This window comes from Petromyzon marinus, chromosome 16 (genome assembly GCF_048934315.1).
Source record: "Petromyzon marinus isolate PM22_M1 ecotype Great Lakes invasive population chromosome 16, UKy_Petmar_22M1.pri1.0, whole genome shotgun sequence".
NCBI lineage: Eukaryota > Metazoa > Chordata > Hyperoartia > Petromyzontiformes > Petromyzontidae > Petromyzon > Petromyzon marinus.
Genome location: NC_133682.1, coordinates 7,101,217 through 7,112,555, shown reverse-complemented (window position 1 = coordinate 7,112,555; position 11,339 = coordinate 7,101,217). Strand labels below are relative to the sequence as shown.

Below are 11,339 nucleotides of genomic sequence, written 5' to 3'. Positions count from 1 at the left end.
GACTTGACCCTGAATAGTGCATGAATGGGTGACCACCATGCAGAAACAGGCTTTCATCGGGTTGCAGAGCTAGGTTGTGGGTATCAGACAGTGGGCCAGTAAAATCCAAAGTTTTACTGGACTGCTATTCTCACACATCTATGCTCCCCGCCTTCACCAACCCCACACTGACCAGCATGATGAAGTATTGTCCAATAACTCCCCGGACTAGGGATACTCTCATCCAGCAGTGCCTTGCCAAAAAAATTCTGTACATGAGTACCGGTACATGTTTACACATGTACACTTGTACACATGTGCAAAGCAGTGTTAATAATGCGGCTGCGTCAGTGAATGGATTGTCTGCGTTACACTCATGACCACTGTGTTGAAGATCCTTGGGCAAAAATAAGCAGCAAAGAAGTTCTGAAACTTTTATTAAGAGTTCTCAATAACACAAAAAAATAAACACGTATTAATTGCACGACCTTAAAAAGCACACATATACAATTGAAGACGTTGCGTGTACTGGACTTTCTTCATAACACATAAACAGAGAGGCGAGAGAGATAGAGTTAATAAGGGTTGGAAACTCCACTTAACACCATCAATGATTGAGACTGATGAGCATTAGATTTTTTAAATTGTTTCCTGATGCCAAGCAATTCAATAGGCACATGAATACCTTATAGTAATAGTAACTACTGAGTTCCAGATAAAACCCTTCAATAATTAAAAAAACATCCCTCCAGACAGCTGACAGCACATGCGGAAAGATGCTGGGCTGAGAACAGAAAAAAACCAACAGGAAATCAATAACATCCCACAGAAGTTACTTTTAAATAGTTTACATATTCAGGGGACATTCTCATCAGCCCTTCATACTTTGTAGTCTTACCTCTTCGCACTGTGGCCTTATCTTGGAACTCCATGGTTCATCCTGCGCACGATGCATTACTTTCTTAAAAACATATCGATTCTTAGGCTCACGAATCGCATCTGTACAAATTGAAGAACCGATGTTTTTGGATTTGTATGTTGTGTATTGAATGGGTTCACGTCATCTGTGTAGCCACTAGAGATGCTATCAGTTACTGAAATATGTCAGGCATATATTTTATTCACAAATTGAATGACCCTAAATTGCAACAATTGATCCTTATGGCAGTACCCCGGGGTACCAAATAATACTAAATGGCCTAGGCAATTAAATATTTTATTTCTGGGACACTATTTTTTTCCAGGGGTGAACTTAACTCCGCGACTGGGGTACCAATCAATGTGAAATCAGTGCTACTCCGCGATGTCAAAACACAGCGAGGACGATTGCGCTGAAACCCTGAACGCTCGTACGCACCACGGTGGTGCATCGTGTACAGCTCGTCCAGATGAGCCGATTGCCGCACCGCCGACCATCAACACACTAAAAATGACTGCATCACGGACATTATGCGAGAGCCGGGATACTATGGTGACCCCGGGGTACCGCCATAAGGTTCAAATAGCCTCCACACTGAGAATGGAAAAAGTGGTCAACAATTTTTGAGATGATATCTTTTACAATGGTCAGAATGTCATCAAGATCTTGAACCTACTGCACAAGAACTACTACCCATGCAATGCCTCTGTATATTATTCACGTACCACCATGTTTCACAAAACCCTTTTCAAACATTTATTGGGACGAGAAATGTGTTATACCAACCAGGACACAAGCTCTAAAGCGTTTACCAGGTTTATAATACCACAACACATCTGCCACAGAATTTGTACCTGCAGCGTGCAGTCGGTCTGATGTGATGAGTCTCATATGTCACTGTTGGATTGAACTGAAGAGGGTATGGGAAAGGAACTCAGTAGGGGGGGGGAAAGGAACCAAACGAAAATAACTCAACAGGTATAAGTCCTGAAATGAAAAAAATGTTGAGCAGTGGAACAGTGGTTCGTACATTGCACTTTGAAATCAGTGACTCAAATAGGATTTCCGGCCACAGCTAACATCAGTGGTAAGTGATATGGGAACAATTCCTGACCCAATACCCCCATCCCTTCACCAACCAGCAATGCCCAGTGTGGTGAAGTATGGTCAAACATATCCCATGATTGACACAGCGTGGCAATGCCTTCATCTAGCACTGGATTGACAATGCATTGTACGTTATTATATTTTTAAAAATAAACAAATTTGGTGTTTAGGCTCACATGAAAAAATAACGTTTATTCCATTATTTTAACATGTAATTTGCTTACCATGTTATTAACAAATTATACCATTAAAACATGTATCCAGATCATAATTACAATAATGGTAACTGCTGAAAATGTAATTAAAAGATTGCATTTTAGTTGGCTACTTATGATTTCATTTAAATATATGCAACATCAAAATCCCTAGTAGTTTAAACACCTAATAGGTTAAACATCATGCATAACGGCTGCATTTTAAAATAGAGCTGCTGTGACATTCATTCAACTTCAGTGCCAAAATGAACCTGATCGGTCAGTTTTTTGGTTGTACTGCATGTTTATTGGCATTGTATGACGTTTCTCTCCACCTAAATATTCAGTTATAGAAACATTTGTAAATATAACTGAATTACTGATATAAAAAATATGAGACTTTTAGAGTCTTTGTATACCCCTAAAATAGATTTCACGTCAGCTTTCGAAGGCGGATGGGTATCAACATGATAAAGCAAATAGGCGACGAGCAGATTTAAGTCCTCCTCTTGTCAGACCGTTGCTAGCTTGAACTTTGTTCACGTGAACCCTCGATTTGTAAATTGATTTATTTAACATTAACCTTTTCGGTCATGCAACAACAAGTGGTCCAAGTTACAGAGCGATCCGAGTTCCAAAACCTGTATCTTCTCTTTCCGCTATGTAAATACAAAATTTGGTGGTCAAGTTGTAGTCAGAATTTCAAAATTAAACTTTCTCTATCATTCAATGGAAAATGTGCTAGTAAAAAATCCATCAACCAATAAGTTATCACTACCAACTCTGTGACACGTACTCTTTGGTTCTTTCGGTAAAGTCACGTAGGTAAAAAATAAAAATAAAGTTTATCAAATCACGACGTTTCGAAGGCAACACAAGCTTCCGTCATCAGGTGTAACTAGCACAGCAAAATTACACAACAAAATAACATAGTAAAGAATTTAAAAAAATTACACAGTACAGTAAAGGTTGATGTTAAATAAATCCATTTACAAATTATTTTGCTGCACTTAAATCTGCTCGTCGTTCACGTAATTTTGCTGTGCAAGTTACACCTGATGACGGAAGCTTGTGTTGCCTCCGAAACGTCGTGATTTGATTAACTTGATTTTTTTATTTTTACCTACGTGACTTTACCGAAAGAACCAAAGAGTATGGATCATTGCAGTCACGAAAACTTCAAATCTGACACGTGTTAGTGTATTTGCGGTCATTCCATAAAATAAATGAATGCAGTATTTCCATTCGTTTCGTGTATACAGTAGTTACAAAAACCATTAAAAGTATACAAAATAACAATACCTCTGATTTAGAACCGGAATAGATTTTTTTAACATCACATTATTAAAAAATGATTAAACTCCTTCAAAAATAAATTGGCATATTTGCCCACGTGACAACTTCATTTTATTTGGTGTGTCGAGTGGTGAAGAGTTTTGTATAGTTGAACTTGGCATTATATCTATACGATCTAGCCGAAAAGTAACTAATAACAAATCCCTGAAAAATCCTAAGTTCTCAAAAACACAACTTCTGCAGCAAGATGTTTAAACATCCAATATTGACGACCCACTCACTCGTGCAAGTTTTATGTGTTTACAAATCATCAGGTGCTTAACAATTCAGGTACAGTATTTTTCTAACAAATATTAAACTCAACGCATTCGTCAATAAATTGCATGTTTAGTATTTGCTAAAGGGTGGTGGTTAACTTAGACATATTTACTGTGGTAGGTGGTGAGGACTGTTGGGTTACCTTTGCTATCTATATATGTGACTTTACCGAAAGAACCGAGAATATGAATTCCTGCAGTCACGAAAGCTTTAAGTCAAGATTTACTCGTGTCGTAGTTTTGTATTGTTTGTTGTAACGTTCTGACCCACCACTACTTGGGTATCTGTGAAAACGAGCTTTGTAGCTCATCGCATTCCTCCAGTCTAAAGACATATTCTGATTATGGGTTGTTTGGAGCCTGGCCGGTCAGTCGCATTATATTTATTGAGCGCTTAATATACATTGCTTTAAATGGCAAAGGTGAAAATTTACAACAGGTTTTTTTTCTTCAATCGGTCCCAGTTCTCCTTTTGAAGGCTTTAGTTGCAATTATCTCAGAACTGGTTCTTTAACGTCCACGTGTTTACGTAGTTTTTGTGTGAAATGCCCAGCCGTAAGGATATTGCTTTTGCGGAACTATAGTTTGAGTTTATTTCCACAGTATTCTGACTTTTTCTCCCCAATTTTCCCATCCACATCCCCAAAACACCTGCAACATCGCGTATACCTTAGTGGCTCGCAAGATCACAGATAATCTTAAATCCCGTATCTTTACGCATAAAAAAACTTTTGCTTTAATCATCAAATCCTGAGGTTTTTTTTCGTGTGTGGGGCCCCTCCACCACTGGGGAGACAAAGACGGCTGGGCGTGGTGCTACACACCAACCCCCCCCCCCCCTCGTGTACCGTGCCGACCTTCATAGGTGCTCGCAAACCGCACTTAACCTCGTTGTATTTTTTTGTGGGGTGTGGGCCTCTTCATCATCATCAACAACAGTACAGCACCAATCTTGAGAAGAGGTTTTCTCCTTTTTTCAACGGTTTACTTAAATTTTGATTTAAAGCTTTCGTGACTGCAGGGATTCATATTCTTGGTTCTTTGGGTAAAGTCACGTAGAAGGGAAACAATACAATATTTTTATTATTATTTTATTGTTTCCCTTCTACGTGCTTTTACTTAACTTGATTCCTGTTTGTCTGGGTCAAATCTTGTGAATCAAAATTTCGTCCACTTCCCGTTGTCCAATCAATTCCACATTTTGCACACGTACTCAGATCCAGTGACAATGCATGCCTGTATAAAAATCGGCCGATTGCCCGCATCGCCGACCATCAACACACTAAAAATGACTGCATCACGGACATTATGCTAGAGCCGGGATACTATGGTGACCCCGGGGTACCGCCATAAGGTTCAAATAGCCTCCACACTGAGAATGGAAAAAGTGGTCAACAACATTAATTCGCTAAAGTCACGTAGAATGAGAATAAAATAATAAATTAATAAAATAACACAATAAAATACTCACGACGTTTCGGCCACAACACAAGCGGCCTTCATCAGGTGAAGAGACGAGACTGTCTGGAGGACAGCGTCTGGAGGACAGCGCTGGAGCGAAGCGCTGTCCTCCAGACAGTCTCGTCCCTTCACCTGATGAAGGCCGCTTGTGTTGTGGCCGAAACGTCGTGAGAATTTTATTGTTATTTTACTTTATTAATTTATTATTTTATTCTCATTCTACATGACTTTACCGAAAGAACCAAAGAAGATGAATCCTTGCAGTCACGAAAGCTTTAAATCGAAATTAATTCGCTACTTTAAAGCAATTTACATTTTGTATGGACGCCTTATGATTTAAAACATACTCTGATAATATGTGCATTGTCTTTGAAACCGATTGGTCCACACCAGAGACAGCTTTATTTTGAGCGTACGCCTTTTGGCGTCCTCTGACCTAACACCGTTTGAGACGAGGCTCAAAAGAAAGCTGTCTCTGGTGTGGACCAATCAGTTTCAAAGACAATGCATATATTATCAGAGTATGTTTTTTGTTTGCATTCTGACCATAAGTACTGTGGTTAATGCAGACATGATGCCTTGTAAAAGGTTTAAGTTTGGTGTCTTAACATCTTAACACCCGTGACTGCAGTAATTCATATTCTTAGTTTTTTCGGTAAAGTCACGTTGAAGAGAAACAACAAAATAACAAAATATATATAAAACAATAACAAATTCTCACGACGTTTCGACCATAACTCAAACGGTCATCATCAGGTGTGTCGGTTTGCATAAATTTATTTTGAAAACGGCATATTTATTTATATATATAAAAATAACGTTTGCGTCACGCGCAACGATGGCAGTTTGCCAGGACTAGTCCATCTATTTTTTGAAAAGAGGAGGGGGGAGACGAAATTTGTTTTTATGTATGCTGTCTGAAAGGCACTGTAAGCGTGAACAATCAATCAAGAACTGAAATGATTTATCAAATCTTTCCAATGATTGCTAAGATAGAATCCATCTTCTCGGTTGAAATTGTCTCTGTGTTTGTATATGTGGATAGCCTCATGAACGAATCTCTCATGGAAGCCAGATGGCTTACAAAGAACCTCCGTCTTGGAAAAGTCAATGGCATGTGAGCCTACTGAATTAGAACAATGATCTGCTACGGCCGAGGTGTTGGTCCTACCGTGTTTAAGGTCTGCTTTATGTTCACGAATGCGGTCCGAGATATGGCGTTTGGTTTCTCCAATGTAACTACTACCACAGAGGCAACTTAGTTTGTAGACACCAGGGTATTGTATGTCCGGAATCACATCTTTTACAGACACTGGAAAGACCACCTCTGCGGTACAAAATTCTACTCACCTGGTATCAACAATCAAGGGTATTTCCCTGTCCCCAGACGACCTGCTTGTCAGTTTTGATGTAGTTTCCTTATTCACCAAGGTTCCTGTACCTGACACCATTGCAATCATTGAAGACTTGGTTCATCAAGGACTAAACACTGAGGTACCCCCCCTGGTGAGACACTGTTTAACCAATACATACTTCACTTGGAATGGAACTTTCTACAAACAAACTGAGGGCACCCCAATGGGCTCCCCCCTTTCTCCAGTTATAGCTAACATTTTCATGGAGAAATTTGAGACTGACGCCATCCAGACTGCCACTCTGCGCCCAACCTTATGGAAGAGGTACGTGGATGACACTTTTGTCATCTGGCCACATGGCCGGCCTGCTCTAGACAAATTCTTCGACCACATCAATTCCATACACCCAGCCATCAGATTTACCATGGAAGTCGAAATAGATGGCAAGATACCTTTTTTGGATGTCCTAATTAAAAAGAGACCTGATGGTTCAATGAGCCACTCTGTCTACAGGAAAGCTACCCATACGGATGCTTATCTGAAACCGGATTCCCACCACCATCCATCACAGAAGAATTCTCTCATCAAGACTCTGTATCATAGAGCCCAATGCATATCCGACCAGGAACACATAAGCAGTGAACTCAAGCACGTACACCAAGCTCTTAGGGCTAATGGTTACTCCGACTATACAATCCGCAAAGCTATCACTCAAACCATGAAGAAGAACCCTCTTGAGGAGCCTTTCAAAACCATCACTTTACCCTACATTGCTGGGATCACAAAAAAGATCTCCAAAATCTTGAATAAACACAAGATCCAGGTCCGTTTCAACACATTACATAAAATCCGTGATCTGGTTCCGTCTGTAAAAGATGTGATTCCGGACATACAATACCCTGGTGTCTACAAACTAAGTTGCCTCTGTGGTAGTAGTTACATTGGAGAAACCAAACGCCATATCTCGGACCGCATTCGTGAACATAAAGCAGACCTTAAACACGGTAGGACCAACACCTCGGCCGTAGCAGATCATTGTTCTAATTCAGTAGGCTCACATGCCATTGACTTTTCCAAGACGGAGGTTCTTTGTAAGCCATCTGGCTTCCATGAGAGATTCGTTCATGAGGCTATCCACATATACAAACACAGAGACAATTTCAACCGAGAAGATGGATTCTATCTTAGCAATCATTGGAAAGATTTGATAAATCATTTCAGTTCTTGATTGATTGTTCACGCTTACAGTGCCTTTCAGACAGCATACATAAAAACAAATTTCGTCTCCCCCCTCCTCTTTTCAAAAAATAGATGGACTAGTCCTGGCAAACTGCCATCGTTGCGCGTGACGCAAACGTTATTTATATATATATAAATAAATATGCCGTTTTCAAAATAAATTTATGCAAACCGACACACCTGATGATGACCGTTTGAGTTATGGTCGAAACGTCGTGAGAATTTGTTATTGTTTTATATATATTTTGTTATTTTGTTGTTTCTCTTCAACGTGACTTTACCGAAAAAACTAAGAATATCTTAACACCCGTTTTGTTGCCAGAAAAAGGGGAAAACTTCTTCTCATATTTTGGTACTGGCAAAGGAGGTCCCATGAAGCGCCAATCTTAGCAAGGTTTAAACCTCTGGGATCTGGCAACCGCAGGAGCGCCTCACTTTTTAAAATCATCAGCCGCCAAATCCAAAAGCGAAGCAAAACAGCCCCCCCCTCCACCCCCTCCACCCTCGCCCCCCCCCTCGCCCCCTTCCCCCTCCATCCCACCGCCCCCCTCCCGTCCCCCCAGCCTCTCTACCCCCCGCCCCCTCTACCCCCCAGCCTCTTATACCCCCTCCACCCCCCCAGCCCCCCTCCACCTCCCCAGCTCCCCCTCCAGCTCCCCCTCCACCCCCCAGCTCCCCCTCCACCCCCCCAGCCCCCCCTCCACCCCCCAGCTCCCCCTCCACCCCCCAGCCCCCCCTTCACCCCCCCAGCCCCCCCTCCACCCCCCCAGCCCCCCCTCCACCCCCCAGCCTCCCCTCCACCCCCCCAGCCCCCCCTCCACCCCCCCCCCTCCAGCCCCCCCTCCACCCCCCCCTCCACCCCCCCAGCCCCCCCTCCACCCCCCAGCTCCCCCACCACCCCGCCACCCCCCCCCTCCACTCCGCCACCCCCCCTCCACCCCCCAGCCCCCCCTCCACCCCCCCCAGCTCCCCTCCACCCCCCCAGCTCCCCCCCCACCCCCCCGCCACCCCCGCGTAAAGGCAACAGCGGTGCAGCAGCAGCAGCAAGCGGCAGCCCGAACCACAAGCCCCGCTCGCTTTGTAACGACGCTTCCCATTGGCTTGGCGGGGGCCGCGCTAGCCCAGCCAGGGGGGCGGCCGTCCAATGGGAGGAGGAGGCGGGAGTGGAGGGTGGTGGAGGAAGGTGGGGGGGAGGCGGGGGCCCACCTCCCCCCCACCTCCCCCCCACCTTCTCATCGAGCTGCGCGCGACGCGGCCCCCTCAGCGTTTGGCGCCATTTGCCCGCGCCCGCCGCTGTGTGGAGTTGTTGTTGCGCCGTGTGGTTGTGCGCGCGTGCGTGTGTGTGTGTGTGGGGGGGGTCTGTCGACCGCGAAGCGTTCGTTTACCCGTCGTCGTCGTCGTCAGTTTAGCGTCGAAATTAGCTTTAGAAACAATTGAAAGCGATAAGCTTCGTTTTGAGAGCGGGGCGGGGGGGTTTAAAAAAAAAACACAAGAATACAAGCGTACGCGTCGGCAATAGGCAAGTACGGTCCACAGCCAGCCCAGCATCGACACCCATCAGCAGCATGACCAGCAACGTTGAAATAATTGTCACTCGCATCGATTTGTAAAACAAGCATCGGTAGCAAGGGGGCATCATCATCATCAGCACCGTCATTATTAGTAATTGACACTTGTCATTATTGCTATAGCAACCGTCGTCTCTCCACCATCAAAAATATCACCGTCGCCAAGAATCGCCAACTTCATCTCCACCACCACCACCACAAGCTTGCAACCATCAGCAACATCCAATACCACGACCGTCGTCACCCAAGAATACACGCAATCATCACAACCCAACATCAGCATCACCGACGATCATCAAGAGCAACCACCACTTAAAATCACCTCCACTTCCACCTCAAACATCTTCACTTTGCAGTTAGGGCAACTATCATCTACCCCACCATCAATCAACACCATCAACATCACTTGGGCTCGACCCAGCGGGGTTGAGGGGGTGGGGGCAGGTGAGTGTCCATGGGGAGCTAAAAGCCGCACTTTAAGTGTTTCTAGTTATTGTTTGTATTAGTGTCGATGTTTATATAACAAGTGTCGTAAGTGGAATACAGTAAGTATTCTTGCAGGGCTTCATTGAAATGGGATGATGTCTTTAATGTTTACGGAGATGGGGCCCTGGACCGAAACGTCGAGTTATTTTCCTCTACCTCTAACAAACACCTTATTTTATGTGTGTTTTTTTTAATGCACGCTTATTATTTTGTACGATATTTACAGTACAAAGCACGAGCAGGTTTTTTGGTTAATGTAATGCGTTTTTCCTCAACACGTCAACCGCGGCTTCAGGGTTAACATCAACTCATAATTTTAGCATCATTGCTCGTCCAAAAAGTACGATGTTTAATGTTTGTATAATAGCGTTCCAAACGTTAAATTGTTATTCGTTTAATGAAATGTAATGTTTTACTTTGTTTCCCGTTTCCGACGTTCACGCTATCCGAGTCCACCCCAGGCCTCTGCCCTCGCAACTCAGAAATGTAACATTTTAATTTGCGTTAAATTTAACAAATTAAACATAGTTGAGGAATAAAAAGTTTGTCTGTCACGTCCCGCATGTTCATAGTGGAGTTACGTACATTTTGAGAAGTCGGTCGGATTTTGGCGACTAGACCCAGCGGGGCCTAGGTGAGACCTCGGTCCTCGGATAGATCTCTCCCGGGGGAAAGTGGCGTGAGACCCGGCCGTACGGTCGTGGCCTGGATGGGTGGGTCGGTCGGTCCTTGACTGTATCAGTTTTTGTTTATATTTAATTATTGCACGAAGAGTCTTACTGAGATAAACCGTTACAGAGATGGTAGTAAGTGCTTATGCACGCCGCTGTGGTACAATACAGTGCGGTACAGTGCTGACGTGTAGTTCATTGCAGAGTGTGCGGGTCTGCGGATTTGGGGTTTCGTCTCGTTCTCGTTTTGTGAACTTTGCTGAAATATTTTGCTGGGGTATGAGCGGGGCCCGGTGATTGTTGACGCGGTGAAAGTGACTGTGTTGACTTAATTACCGGGGGGTGATGCGGGAAGCAGACGAGTTACTGTTGCAGTTATACTGTACATCGAGTTATTCAAAGTGTAACAATGCAGACGTCTTCCACTGTATTTTGATGGTCCAATTAAATTTGAGTACAATTGCACATCTGCATCACTATGGATTGTGGCATTTGTCTTAACAGGCCTCTGCTGATGACACCGATCCAGAGTTTGTCTAAACTAATGCTGCTGGAAAATATTGATCCGGAAGACTCATAGACGATGTTTCGAGATGTTTATTAAAAAGTGAAGATGTTAAACAGAACGTTTATTATGTACAGTTCTCAGGTGTACGTCTACATGGCCTGTGGCTTTAATCGCGCTTTCGACCTGTAGAAGTACAATTAATAGTATTTGTCAGTGTGCTTGGTTTTGCACGTGGGTGA

At 43.5% G+C, this 11,339-nt stretch overlaps 1 protein-coding gene and 1 long non-coding RNA gene across 7 annotated transcripts in view; one reads left to right on the top strand and one right to left on the bottom strand.

The window, feature by feature from the left end:
* Positions 1–399: 399 nt before the first annotated feature.
* On the bottom strand, positions 400–10,958 carry LOC142924742 (uncharacterized). 2 transcript variants are annotated; one of them, XR_012941820.1, is made up of 3 exons: positions 10,507–10,958; positions 1,753–1,808; positions 400–919 (listed from the first exon to the last, which is right to left on the bottom strand). It is a non-coding gene; the product is annotated as an uncharacterized LOC142924742 (long non-coding RNA). The 2 variants fall into 2 exon arrangements; XR_012941819.1 differs by having other exon boundaries at positions 400–1,808.
* PDS5B (PDS5 cohesin associated factor B) overlaps positions 9,122–11,339 on the top strand; it is a 43,618-nt gene continuing 41,400 nt past the window's right edge. For 2 of the 5 annotated variants that reach the window (XM_076067456.1, XM_032955360.2), the window contains exon 1: positions 9,122–9,386. The gene's annotated coding sequence lies outside the window, so the exon portion shown is untranslated. The other 3 variants (XM_032955362.2, XM_032955363.2, XM_032955361.2) reach the window with 3 other exon arrangements.